We start from the raw sequence: 12,792 nt of genomic DNA, 5'->3' as shown, positions 1-12,792 counted from the left end.
TCCCCCAGTGCTGCTGCCTTTCTGTGTGAGGGAGGTGGGAAAGGAGGCTCGGGGTCAGGGGGGCCTTGCGATAGGATCCACATCTGGGCAGAGGGGGGGTCAGGACAGGGATGGCTGCTGGGCCTCTGTGGGTTTCCCTTTGTAAGCTTCGGTGGTAAAGCTCCTCTGCTCTGTGGAAGCCCTCCACCAGAGGGGATTTTTGAGGTGCAACTTGTGCTGCGTTTTGTAGCGGCCAGACTACAGGAGGACCTGGTCCTGCCGCCTGCCTTGGCTGAGGGTTGTGGGCGGTGGTGCTGAGGGTGCCCACCCTCCCTCAGAGCGGGCTGTGAGACAGAGGTGAGGGCAGACCGCAAAGCTGCCAGAGACTGAAGGTTTTCTGCGACTCTGAGGTTCTCATATATATATTATTTCTGCAGAAGGGACAGAAGGGGCCAAAGGTCTTTCGAAAATTCTTCGTTTTATTCATAGGCTGGGAGGTTTGTTTGTTTTGTTTTTTAAACACTCTGTTAGTGGGTAATTAAAAAGAGTTGTAATTGAGAAACAAGGAATTATGGCACAAAGAGCAATAAATGGCAGCTCTAGAGGCACCAATTGCTTCATAAACTCATGAAATTCATGAAGTCCTCCTTTGGATTGCCTGCTGTAATGGTGCTGTATCCTTAATACAACTTACTGACAGCTTAAACCATGTCTTCAGCTAGCTTAATTCCACCCTCCACCATCACCTAAGCCACCTAATTTTTAAAAAATATAAAATATCATGAGATTTAAATTTTTTCAGTGATTCAATAAACAAGGACTCCACTTTTCCCAATAAGTCTTGGGATGGCTATTTGGTATATCGTGTACGTATGCAAGCAAATCAACCTGGGCCAGGTTGCTGTTTCACAGTGAAGTTCATTTCTTCATATCATTGTCCTTCTCCTTTGACTATTTCCCTTCTGTTCTCGTACAGGTGATGACACCAGACATCTTCTCTGTGCTTTGAAAAATCCTGCAATAATTACTTTCATAATTAGTCTTGATATTATTCCTTGATTCTTTAGTGGATGCCTTGCCTGCTGACACCTTTTTCAGGTTTCTTCAGGGCTGCGGTACTGATCTTTCCACCTACTTTCATTGGCACCATTTTTTTTCAAATGCGAATTATTATGCCCTGAATACAGCCTCAGTGAGCATACCTGTTCAGGGTTTGCAGTTGGTAATTTGCTTGAATAGCAGCAAATTATCTTGAAATCACAGGCTGGATGTAAGGGCCAGGGGAAGCTGCATTACACGTATGAAAATCTTTCTGTTGGAGTCCAAGCCCTGAAAGGGAAATTTGTATAGAGAAAGACGTTCAGTTTGCATCCTAACATCATAGAGAAATGTCTTAATCTTAGTCTGGCTGAAGTTGATTTGATTTGAATTTGACAGAACTTTAGAAATGCTTTTATACTGTTGCTTTGGTATTTTTGTATCTATCTTCTTAAAAAACTTTATATACTGACTTTTTGTTGTTTCTTTTTCTTTACATTTTCATGACAATGAAATGGTTGGCTGTGATATGCCACAAGAAAGCAAGAAGGTCTTAAATAGAGAAGTTTTGTCCCCTTGAACACTCTCTATCTGCTTTTAAAACTTATGTAAAAATCCATGTAACTGAAGTTACCGAGCTCAGCAAGGAGTTCTTGAATTTCTGTGCTAGCCTTTGTTCTTGCCAACATGACCAACTGCTCAGAAAACCTAATTATTTTGTACCTGCACCTAGAGACTTCATCTGTGAATAGGACCCCTATTCGCTTGTTAGCCAGACCAACTTTTTATCTCCTGGATCCTGCTGCTTCTCTCAATATTTCTCTTTAATTTCAATAACTTATTTTTCTAGAGGAAGAGATTTGAGGTGAGGGATCTGGGAGTAGAGACCAAGTGAGCTGCTATCGACTGGCCAGGTGCTCAGCTGGACTCTGGGTTCTTGCAGTGTGCTGGAGTCCATGACCAGCAGGTGTGGCTGAGGAGCTCTCTGCTGCTACCGGTTAGGATGGGAGGAAAACATTATGAAAGCCTTCCGTTACCTCAGGCCTTGAGCAATACCTCATCTTATTCTGTGCCTTTCTAGGGAATGATGAAAATCCCTCCTTCCGTTTTTGTTCTAAAAGTTCACCAAGAAGCACTTCATTAAAAAATATGTTGCTTCTCTGAAAAACCTGACATTGTTAGAAATAATATTATTTAAAGCAGTGACTGCTTTCATTTTTGCTTAGTTGTTTTCTTTTCTCCCCTAAGCACAAAAAGTGTATATGATCTTAAAGATGAGCACTGTTTATCTTCGTCAACATCTGTTGGTTCAGTCTACTTATCTGGATTTTTGCGTGATGTCAGTCAGTGAAGTCTATGTGTGCCTCATCTATATGTGTAGTAAAATCAAGATTTTTGGCTTGGACATGTGAATTACTGAATGGTACAAGATCTAATTACTGGAGAGACTGCTCTTTTCCCTTCTGTCATGCTACTGCCATGGAAACTGGCAGAGATGACCAAGCAAGCATCCTTTCCACGGACAGGAAGCCTTTGGCTGTTAGTGATCTTCCCCACCTAGATTTATAACCTTCCCGGTGTACTTCGAAGCCTTATCCTTTCTTAGGGTCCTGAAGGGGGAAATGCCTTGCTGTTAGCTTCCCTGGGCTTTGGATCAGGAACTGTAGTGAGAATTTGCTTCTTGTGTGTCTTAGTTTCCTGCAGTGATGCAAGCCATGAAGTCTTGCTGTGAAGAGAAAGGTGTATTGGTGCAGTCTGCTTCAAACGTCTCATGTACAGTGTCAAAAGCCTGGATGTTGATCTCCCTTGATTTTCCATACAGTCAGGAGAGAGAAAGAGTACTCCTCCAGAAGGCAATTTAAAGTATCTGATTTAGGCTTCTCCTCTGAGTCCTCTCCTCCCTCTGCAACCAGGAGAGAGGGAGAGGCAATTAATATATGCACTGCGTGTAGAAGGTATCCATACATGTGCAGACGCTTTCCTTTGAAAGTCCTGCAAGTAAGAGTTGAATGAGAGTTAGAAAAAGATAGAATTTTGGAAGATTCTTGGTTGAGGAAGTTTCTCTGTTAAGGAGGAGGGAAAAGATGGGGGAATTACTGAGAACTGTCAGTGCTCACCCCAGCTCTGTGTACCAGAGCTCTTCTAGGTGGCTCAGCTCGGGTGAGGCACAGTGGCTGTCCTGTTGCTGAAAGGCAAGTCCTGGCACACATACAAGAACAGGACGAATGCTATTTTATTAGCAGAACTGCTGTGGTCAGCAGCTTGTGCGCTGTAACAGCCTGAGCACTCGTCTAGCTCCACTACTAGCAGTGCTGGAACTTTTACATTACAGAAGACTGCAGTGTGTAGTAAGTCACCCCATTAAGGTGCAAAATGCTGATAGCGCGGTACATGCACTGGCAAGAGGGCTGGTCTCGTGGAAGGGGCCTGGTGTGTGAAAAGCAGTCCCTTAACTCTCACTTTGGGCCCAGTGGTAGGCTTTCATGGCTAACTGCATCTCTTCCTCCAAGAGCATATTTGTATTGCTTCCCACGTACTGAGGCTGGTACTGCCTAGCCCCAGCAGAGCTACATCAGTGACCTAAAGCAGATGCTAATGCTCCATCCTGCTTTCTAGCAATAGGCAACCATTCAGCGGACTTAGCTGTATCCTCTGACTGAGCTCTTAGCCTCAGGAGATTGAGAAAGCAGTGATTTTCTGAGCGGCTCCAATTCAACTACTCGGACAATATTTGATATATTTATTTATCCAAGACCAAGGGTGTCTTCTAGATTTTGCTGTTTTGGAAATCATTTGGTCTCATGGTTTCTTTTCTGCAACAGTACCTTACTATCGCTGTCTTTTGTGATATCAATCCAAGATCCTCAGGCAAAGGCTTCATTAAAAAGAAATAGGTTTCAGTAATTCAAACAGACCTCTTAAGTGTCATGTGCTGAATGCAGGTCTTGCAGAACTGGCTTAACATTTAGTCTTTTTCCTGCTCTGCTGACCAGCTTTAGGTGGGGTTGTCATCACAGAGCATAACCCAGTGCTGTCTCCTGCAGTAAAGAGAAAAAGTATTTGACATCTATAAATGTAAATATATTATATAAATATAATATAAATAAAATACATTAATTAAATTACAATTAAATTACAATATAAATAAAATATATTGACAAGGAGTCTTCCATTTCTGCTGTGGCTGAAATGGCACTGTCAAGAATCACAACCAAATGAGGGTATTTGTGCACAATTGTGTCAGATTGGGTTTGATCCAGTTTGTCCCAGCTCTCAGTGGATACTAACAGTGTAGGAGCTTCACTGAGTTCAGTGGAGCAAATATTTAGAAAGAGGGTTGCTTTAAGCTCTCTGAGGTGCTGTGAAATCTCATATTGCAGAGGTCTGCTGTTTACCAGAATCCTGAATGAACTTAGGGCTCCCAAGGGTTCTCTCACCTCGTCTGCAATGAAGACCTTTGTAGATAGAGATGTGTGATGAATTTCTGCCAAGATCAACTTTCCTACCTCCAGTGCGTGCACGGAAGTGAGGAGAGGGCACCCAGGGCAGTGGTGCTCTTGCTTCTGGTTAAGGTACTGGTGGAGATGAGCTAGTTTATCTTAGTGCACATTAGAATAACGAAGAGGAATATCTGAGGCGTGTGTATCCGGCCCATATTTGCCTTCTAGGCAAATACCAGGTTCAAGGGGGGATAAAACCCTCCCTTCCTCATAGTCACTAACCCACTTCCCACACAACCCACTTCCTACACATCCACTGTCTTCCTCCTTCCAGGAGGGTGGTGAGATCGGGGCAAAAATGACTTGTGGTCGGGCTCTGGACCAGTCTGTTGTTTGAAAGGCCTTATCCTACCACCCCTGCTGCCATAGGAACCCCCTTCTCTGTTGCAGTCCACATGTGATACTTGGACTCATCATTGTGAGCTTTGCTTGGCAGGAAAAAGGAGTATATAATCACTCACAGGTGCTCAAAGCTAGTGTTACGGCAGAGACTGGACTGATCACAGCAGGTCAGACAGGGTTTGACAGTTCGTGTTATTGAACATAATGGAAGGCTCAGGTTTAGGCTGTAGATATAGCACAGAGAGACTACACATGTTTTCACTCTTGCTGTTTGGTGGAAACAGCCGCATGGATAGCATCCTGAGCTCGGTAAAGCTCAAAGAGTTAGTTTATTTTTCTTTCTACTTACATGCTGTCCATTTTCCAGAATGAATTTCTGGTTCTCTCCTACAACACTAGCATAATTATAAAATGCATGTCTTGACTGCTTTACCTGGCTCTGCTCTTGTGGTCCCAAAAGCTTAGTAATCAGTAGTAGTGTGATTCAGTGTCCAGCAGCAAACACAGAGGCTATGAGTGAAAAAGGGGGTGAGCTGTCCTGTGCTAACCATTATGGTTACCACAAGTCTGGGTCGTTACAGTGCAATGAACCAGTAGTGAAGCAGCAAGTTTCAGAGTTTCTCAGAGCTCACAAAAATCTTTGGCATGGCCAGGTAATGGCCGGATTTTCTCAAGTATTGTCGCTTGTTGCGCCTTCTTTGCAAAAAGATGTGATTATTGCACTGTTAATTATTGCAATGTTAATGGTGCTGATATTGTGGCAAGCATGCAGCTAGTGATCTTAAGGCTCCTTCAAAACACTGTGCAAGAAAAAAAAAAAAACAACACAATTTGCTATCTTTTCCATAGAGTAAGTAGGAGAGTGGCTGACTGTCTTGTGCTTTTCCTCCTGGTCTAGCTCAGAGCTGAGGCATGTCACTGCAACCCACTGCCTCCATGTGAGAGGAAAAGATTAGGCTGGAGACGTTTCTGTTCATGTGCATGTGGTCTAGCACACATGGCCGTTGTGACTGTGGTGTCTGATCCAAGGCAGTGGAGAAGTCCCTGTCTATGCCCTTCAGGGCAACATCCACCCTCAGCGTATGCTAAATGGTACTGCAATTGCCATGTGACTGCACCTTGGTTATGTGAACTGGGAGTTAACATGCTGCACCAGGGAGTGCTGATGTGTGGGTTACAGCCTGCATGTAACTCTTTTATCCTGCCCCTGTCTATCTGGTGTACTGGTGCTTGATCCCTCACACATGAGAACTCCTTGGTCAGCCTGATGGCTGCTTGCTGCATTCCTGGGTTTTGTGTTAATATTGTAATGCCAGTGCTTTGTGGTATTGGAAACAGTTTGTAGCTGGTTTGCACCTGTGCAAAATGGTTTTAAAATGCTGACATGCGCATTCAGAGGCATTCTGTGCATGCCATCTGTACACTTTGTGTCAGTGTGAATGATCGCATGGTGTGAATAATTGTAGTAGAGAGTTGGGCCTGATTTGCGTTTGACTCTAAATCCCATGAATTATCACAGCACAAGAGGAGAAATGAAGTCTACAGCTGGCACTAGATTTGGAGATGGAATAAAATCCCTCAAAACCTAACTAGTCTAGCCTGGCCCCTCCTACGTGTCTTTGTAAGTAACTGTGCTGATTCTGTGCGCTGATAAACTTCCTTCAAATCTGGGGTATCTTTTGGCTGCATCTCTCCCTCCGCTGGAAATAACGTGCTCCATTCCCTCCGTTCCCTCCACCCCACTCAAATTCTTGTAGCTGCAGCAGGGCTAGCAGCCAACTCCTTTTCTAAGCTTCCCTTGTCTGAGGCTCCATCCAGATGCTTTTGGAGAGATGCTTGATCAAAGCAGACAGAGCTGCGATTGAGCCTTTTCGCAGGGAGCTGTGAAATGGTGGTGTACTACCAGGAAAATTCTGCAGAGCTCTGTCAGACTGCTTTGATGAGGCCAGGCTGAGCTGCCCAGACAAACTCACTAATGATGTGGCTGTCCGGAGCATCAAATATGACACAAAGCAGAGAAAGAGATAAACATAAACTTTTGGCTGGTAATGTGAGTGGTGGGAAGGATTTAATTTTCTCTGTGGCAAATCTGAGCTGTGAACCCTTTCTGTGATATTATTGACCATTCCCTCTTTTCTTTCTTTTCCAGCACAAATTGACTACCTTGCCCAGCAACACCTTGACAGAATGGTACATATATTGGATGAGGAATACAGCAGCAATAGTAATTATATATTCTATCTCTCCAAAATAGTTGCATTTACAACGGAAAACTTTGGCAGCTTGTGTTGAGTAAAGGCTGCATTTACCACAGAATGTGGCAGTATATATCATGGCCTATAAACTTCTAAGTATTTACACGCATGCAGTCCAAACAGTTTTCTGAAGAGCCTGAAATACTCAGCCAGCTCAAGTAAGGAGCACTTGTCCTTACTGTAACCCATGCACATGGCATTTAGATTCATGCTTTTCTTTCTACTATGTATCTCATCATCTACAATCACTGCTGCAGTCACTTACTGTCACACTTAATAGTGTACACTTTAATAGTGTAAGGGAAGTGAGTGTGGCTTACAAGAAGCTCCCTATCCCCAAAGCCTGATTACCAGAAGTAGTTTAAAATAGTCACATTCCTGGTAGGGTGAACAGAGAAGCCTGGACAGCTTGAAGTGTAATTGCAGAACTATTCAAACCTCTGTGGTCTAGTGCTGTTTAATATGGGCATAAGCATTTTGCTGTTGGATACTCCCTGGATCCCTCAGAGATTAAGGTTAGGCATTTCTACTGCCCCTGCTACTCTTGGATATAGAGAAAGCTTCATGCTCTGACGTTGCAAATCTGGCAATCTGCATAAATATTGGATTTACACGCATGCTCTCAAGTCACTGCCATTGACTATTTTGATAGGAATCCAAAACTACAGATGCTTTCCCAGAACACATTAAATTGTTGCTTCGTCTAATGAACAAGTGCTGATGGTCCCATTTTGGCATGCGTGAAGTGTGACAGTGTGTCAGAAAAGCAGCTCAGGTTCTTATCACAACCTCCGGTGGGCTACCTGACTGTCTCCTGGGACTGCAAAGAGTGATGGGAAATGAGATGAACATGCCGTTTCAGCAGAGTTCAACATAGACATAAAGGTGGTAAAATCTTCGTAAACAGATAAATCCTCATTTTGCTAAGTGACTAGGTGAACATTTTCATCAGTTCCTCTTTTGTCCCAGCAAACTTATTCACTCCTCCTAATTTGCATGCCCTGCTTAGCTGGTCGTGATTTATTGCCATGTCACATTGATAACCCAAAGGTGGAGTTACTGTAAAAAAAGAAGTGTTTTTCCTCATAATAATTTAGGAAAAAAAAACTAGTTGGAAGAAATCATTTTGAATTTTTCATCAGAAATGAAACAGAAATTCAAGACAACTGTAGTTATTTTCCTTTTCTTCCAGTATTCTATTATGAAATGCATTTACTAGTGAACTTGCTCTAGTATAAGATAAGTCATGTAATTCCCAGAGAAGGATGATCTCAGGATATGAAAGAATCTAAAGTGAAACCAGATGAAAAATAAGGATTTGGGGGATTTGCTTTTATATTTCTCTTCAACTTGCCAGTGTGTGTGGAATATGCTTGGGTGCTGCTTGTGCCTGTATATTTTGTGAACTGATGCTACAGCACAGCTAGCAAATGTGAATTGTTCCTTTTGCAACAGATACTCAGTTACTTGGCTAGGCATATGCTTGATTACATGACGCATTAGAAAATTTTAGGCAGATTCTGAGGTGTTGTGTCCAATGATTTCTTCCTCTTTGTTTTTTTAAGAATGTTACCACAACTGACCCACAGCCCCAGTTTAAAAATACTGGGGTCACAAATGATGATCTACTAATTACACGGCCTAGTGCTTGGACTTCTGTTCCCTTTGCAGTTTAATAAGTATTGAGAAATACACCATTACTTCTGTGATTAAGGAATCTTACTGGTATATTAGAATATTTTGTTTGTATGGATATAGCTGAATACAGCTTACGTGAGGAGATATATGCCAAAATATATGTGTTGACTTACAACTGGTCTCCAGGCAACTTTGAAAAACTGATGGACTATATTACTCTCCCTTTTATTGCTGGAAGTGCTTGATCTTTAGAAAGTTGAAATGCTCCTGTGTTCAGATTATTAACATAGTTCTGTTCTTTCATGAGACTTCATATTGAAGTGACTGGTTTGGAGGTGATGAAGTAGTTATGAATTGTGATATCATATCCTTCATGTTATCTATGATTTTCAAACGTTCTCTCAGCTGCAAGGTATGTGCAGGTGTTATCCCTGTTTAGGCCAAGACCATTTAATAGCAACGCAGGCCTTTGTAATCATGCAGATCAGTGACGGTGTTTCTTTCTTAGTGGCTCTTTCAGCAGATCTCCTCTGTCAGGTTAAGAATGCAGCATGACTGTCTGCTGTCCAGCTTCAATCTGCCATGTTCAAATTACATTCACCCTACAGTCTTTATATTTCATGCCTATAAAGTGGCAGTTAGATTTTAGACTAGTGGCGCTAATTTGAAATTTTGGCTGCATTGGACACTTCCTCCTTTGGCCCTTGCCTTCACAGTTATCACAGGGAAGTAGAGTTTCCATTATCATGTATTAACTCAAGAGACGATAGGGCCTTTTCTGCTATACAAAACGTGCCCTGTCTTGAAATTTATGTGGTTCTCCTTTAAAAGTACTGATGTTTTGGGGTTTTTTTTTTTTGATATTTCACACTTGTTTAGTTTAACAGGTGTCAGACTTCTTTCAGCACAACTGAGGTTTGACTAAATTCGCCTGGCTCACCCTGTGTAAGGCATAAGTACAGCAGTGCAAAATATGCAGGGACAGTATTCCTCAGATGCATGTGAAAGACTTGAGAGGTAAGGCTTGTGCTGTGCAAAAGGAAGCAAATAACAATCTGCTTCTGAGCATAAACTGGACCATCTGTGAACTGTGGCAACCATCTAGCCAGTGTAGCTGGCTTCATATGGTGGGTCCATTTAGCAGCATTCAGGTACTGTGTTAAATCCCATGACCTTCCTAGTAGGCTTTAAGAAATTGCATTTGGGAGTTGGGAAGAAGATGAGGTAGGAACCAGAGGCAAAGCTAGAAATATGTCAAGCAACACAGAAGTGAGATGGAGTTCAGCTTTCCCTTTCTGCATGCCATTTACCATCAGAGTTCAATAAAAGAGTTTGTGGCATGTTTTGATTGACTGACCCTAGCTGCTTCACCACTGTTGAGGGTGTGTGCCTGCACACCAGGGCTCCCTGGAGCATGGCCCTTGGCAGCAGTGGGCTGTAGTGGTCCTTCTCTTTGCAGAGCTGCAGAGCGGTGCCGCAGGGTAAGAGTGGACCAACCTGCGTGAGAAGGGAGAGAGGGACTTTCCTACGGTGCCAGTGCCAGTTCCCCTCTCTCTTTGTTCTTCATCCAAAATCCCATTTATCTGAAGATGTGGATTTTGTCCAAGGTATATAACTGATTAACTTTTGCTATATGAATGAATGTAAGGAAGACAGTTTATATGCCAGAGAAAGACAGGATGTGGATATGGCTGTGGAGGATGTAAGTTGTACAGTGACACAGGCCTCTTCCTCCCTCCTGACCCAGTGGATGCTATCTTTGGGGTTGCTAGTGAGTGCTGCAGGCGGTTGCTCTTCTTTGCCTGACAACTACATCCAAGGATGTTACTGAATGAGGTCTTTGAACGGTCCTTTTCTCAGTACATGGTAGCATTCATAGCAGCCATCAGTAAGAAACCAGGGTGCTCATCAGCTGGTAAGTATACTAATCCTACCACGCTAATCCTGTCGTTAGTGTGTTCGTATTCACACTTATCTCTGCTAATGGGGAAAAATATGGAAATAAATGCTATTTTTTAATTTGAAATTTGTTATAGAAGAGTCTTGCACAGTGTGTTTCTTGGTTAGCAAACTAATGTGAACAAGAGAGGGATAGGAAAAATAAAACTACCTCAGGAGGAATTTCTTGCCACGGTGCTCAGGCACTCTGCAATAACTTGCGAGTGAACCACTAAATGACACAGACATCTGATATTCTGGGCTATTTGTCTAGTAGGATGCAAAAGAGACCGGCCATCTCTGGCCTCTTCTCTCTTCTGGACGCTCATCTTGTGGCATTAAAATCACCGACTGCTTTTGGAGGAAGGTGTGTGGGCAGGCCAGAGTGAGGGGGTGCCTGGAGGAAGGTTGAACAGCTTGATAAGCGTTCCTCTGGGGCTGCGGTGTAGGAACAGAAGGTCTCTCTGCTCTGAGGGGGATGATATTTCTAGATGTGCCAGCTCTGGGCTTTGGCTTTTACTGTTGCTGCCTGTGCAGTGGGAGGGTGCAAGAAGTAGGAGATATGTAAGGACTTTGTGCTGTCTCTCTGAGAGCTGTAAAACACAGGTGAGCATGAGGAGCTGGTCTGGGCCACTGAAGGATAGGCAGCAGAGAGCTGGCATACATGGTCTCCAAATACACATTTGTGTGAGAACTGATATATCCTTTCACTGTAAGTTCTGCTTAATGTCTAATCCCCAGGAAGACCTTACTTTACAAAATATCTTGCTGTGAGAAGATAGGACTTTGCAGCAGAAACCTGCTGGGTGTTACAAACAAGGGTGCTTGTTACAGGGAGCAACTTTTGAAAGCTGCTTCTCCCCTCACCCTATTGATCCATATTATGTTCCTTAGCCAGTGAGGGATCAAGAGGAGATGCAAGAGCAGAAGGGGGGAAATGCAGACACCTTTTCTTCTGAGCAGAGATTTAATGCATGAAAAAACAACGATAAACCCTTTCCTGTGGCACCGGGGAAAAGACCTATTGTGATCCCTCTCCCTGACCCCAACTAGTGAAGATCTTTTCTTTCTTCTGCACTGTATTAAACAATGCATCTTTAGGCAAGCCTTGTGAATGTTGGAGCTGGAACCAGGGCAGGGAGTTTCCCAGAAAAACGGGCAGTGCGACTTAACCTTTCTAGCACTTGATTAGTGCTAGTGTGAAGTATAAGACAACTTAGGGAGCAGGAGGAGGCAGGAGTGAGTGAACAGCAGCAATATGGTATTTAGCAGGTGTTGGGTAGAGTAGAATCTAATGAGAATCATGGAAACACTTGAAAGCTTTTTAACTCCATACAGGATTTGCAGGAGCTGTTGATAGGAAACAGTAGTGACCCAGCTGACAGTTAAAGAGATGAAAGGAAGCCCTTTGGATTAAATAAGATTTAGGAAATAAAAGGATTAATGCTACACAAAAGCTAGATTTAGGGGTTTATTTAGCCAGTGCAGTGTGGCATGATGGCATGTGGGGCATCAGAAAGGAGATGAAAGACAAAATAAAAAGACGAATGTGGGAGGTAGTAGGGAGGCGAAGAATCAGCACAACATCTCCAAAAACCCTTCACAAATCTTCTTATAATTGAAAGTGGCACAAAAAAGTAGTTTTCATTAGCAATCCTGGCTTCTTTACATAGCAACAAGAAGTGTTACAATGACGAGAAATCTTCTGTGATGGAACTGTCAGCTACAGGACAGGCAAACTAACATAAATAAATTACTCTATTAAATTCATAATTCATTGTGCTTTCAAGTAAGACTAGTGAAAAGCCATTCTTGTTTAAGAGATGTCCGTTTGGAAGTCTCTAATGAAGTTGACAGTAGGTCTCAGAAATGAGAGGTGCACACATGCTGGAGGAGCCGAGAGGATAGAATGCCTCCGACTGGCATCTGGCATGGGAATGTTTTATTTTGTACCTGAAAAAACAGGACTGATAGGTTTCCAGAACTCAACTGTTTGACTTGTGGGTAAATCATCTATAGCTGACGATTTGTTCTATTAGAAAGGTATGTAAAGAAGGATACAGTAAAGAATTTGGCTGGAATACCTCAGCTGGTATTCAGCA

General features: G+C 42.9%; 1 long non-coding RNA gene across 3 annotated transcripts in view; it reads left to right on the top strand.

Moving 5' to 3' along the window:
• Positions 1-12,792, top strand: part of LOC104139120 (uncharacterized) — an 82,249-nt gene that overhangs the window by 25,762 nt on the left and 43,695 nt on the right. For all 3 annotated transcript variants that reach the window (XR_011139140.1, XR_011139139.1, XR_693047.2), the window contains exon 2: positions 7,009-7,083. This is a non-coding gene — a long non-coding RNA (uncharacterized lncRNA). The remainder of the gene's footprint in view (positions 1-7,008; positions 7,084-12,792) is intronic.

This window comes from Struthio camelus, chromosome 2 (genome assembly GCF_040807025.1).
Source record: "Struthio camelus isolate bStrCam1 chromosome 2, bStrCam1.hap1, whole genome shotgun sequence".
Classification (NCBI taxonomy): domain Eukaryota; kingdom Metazoa; phylum Chordata; class Aves; order Struthioniformes; family Struthionidae; genus Struthio; species Struthio camelus.
The sequence above is the reverse complement of the archived record's forward strand: the minus strand, read 5'-3'. Positions and strand labels throughout refer to the sequence as shown.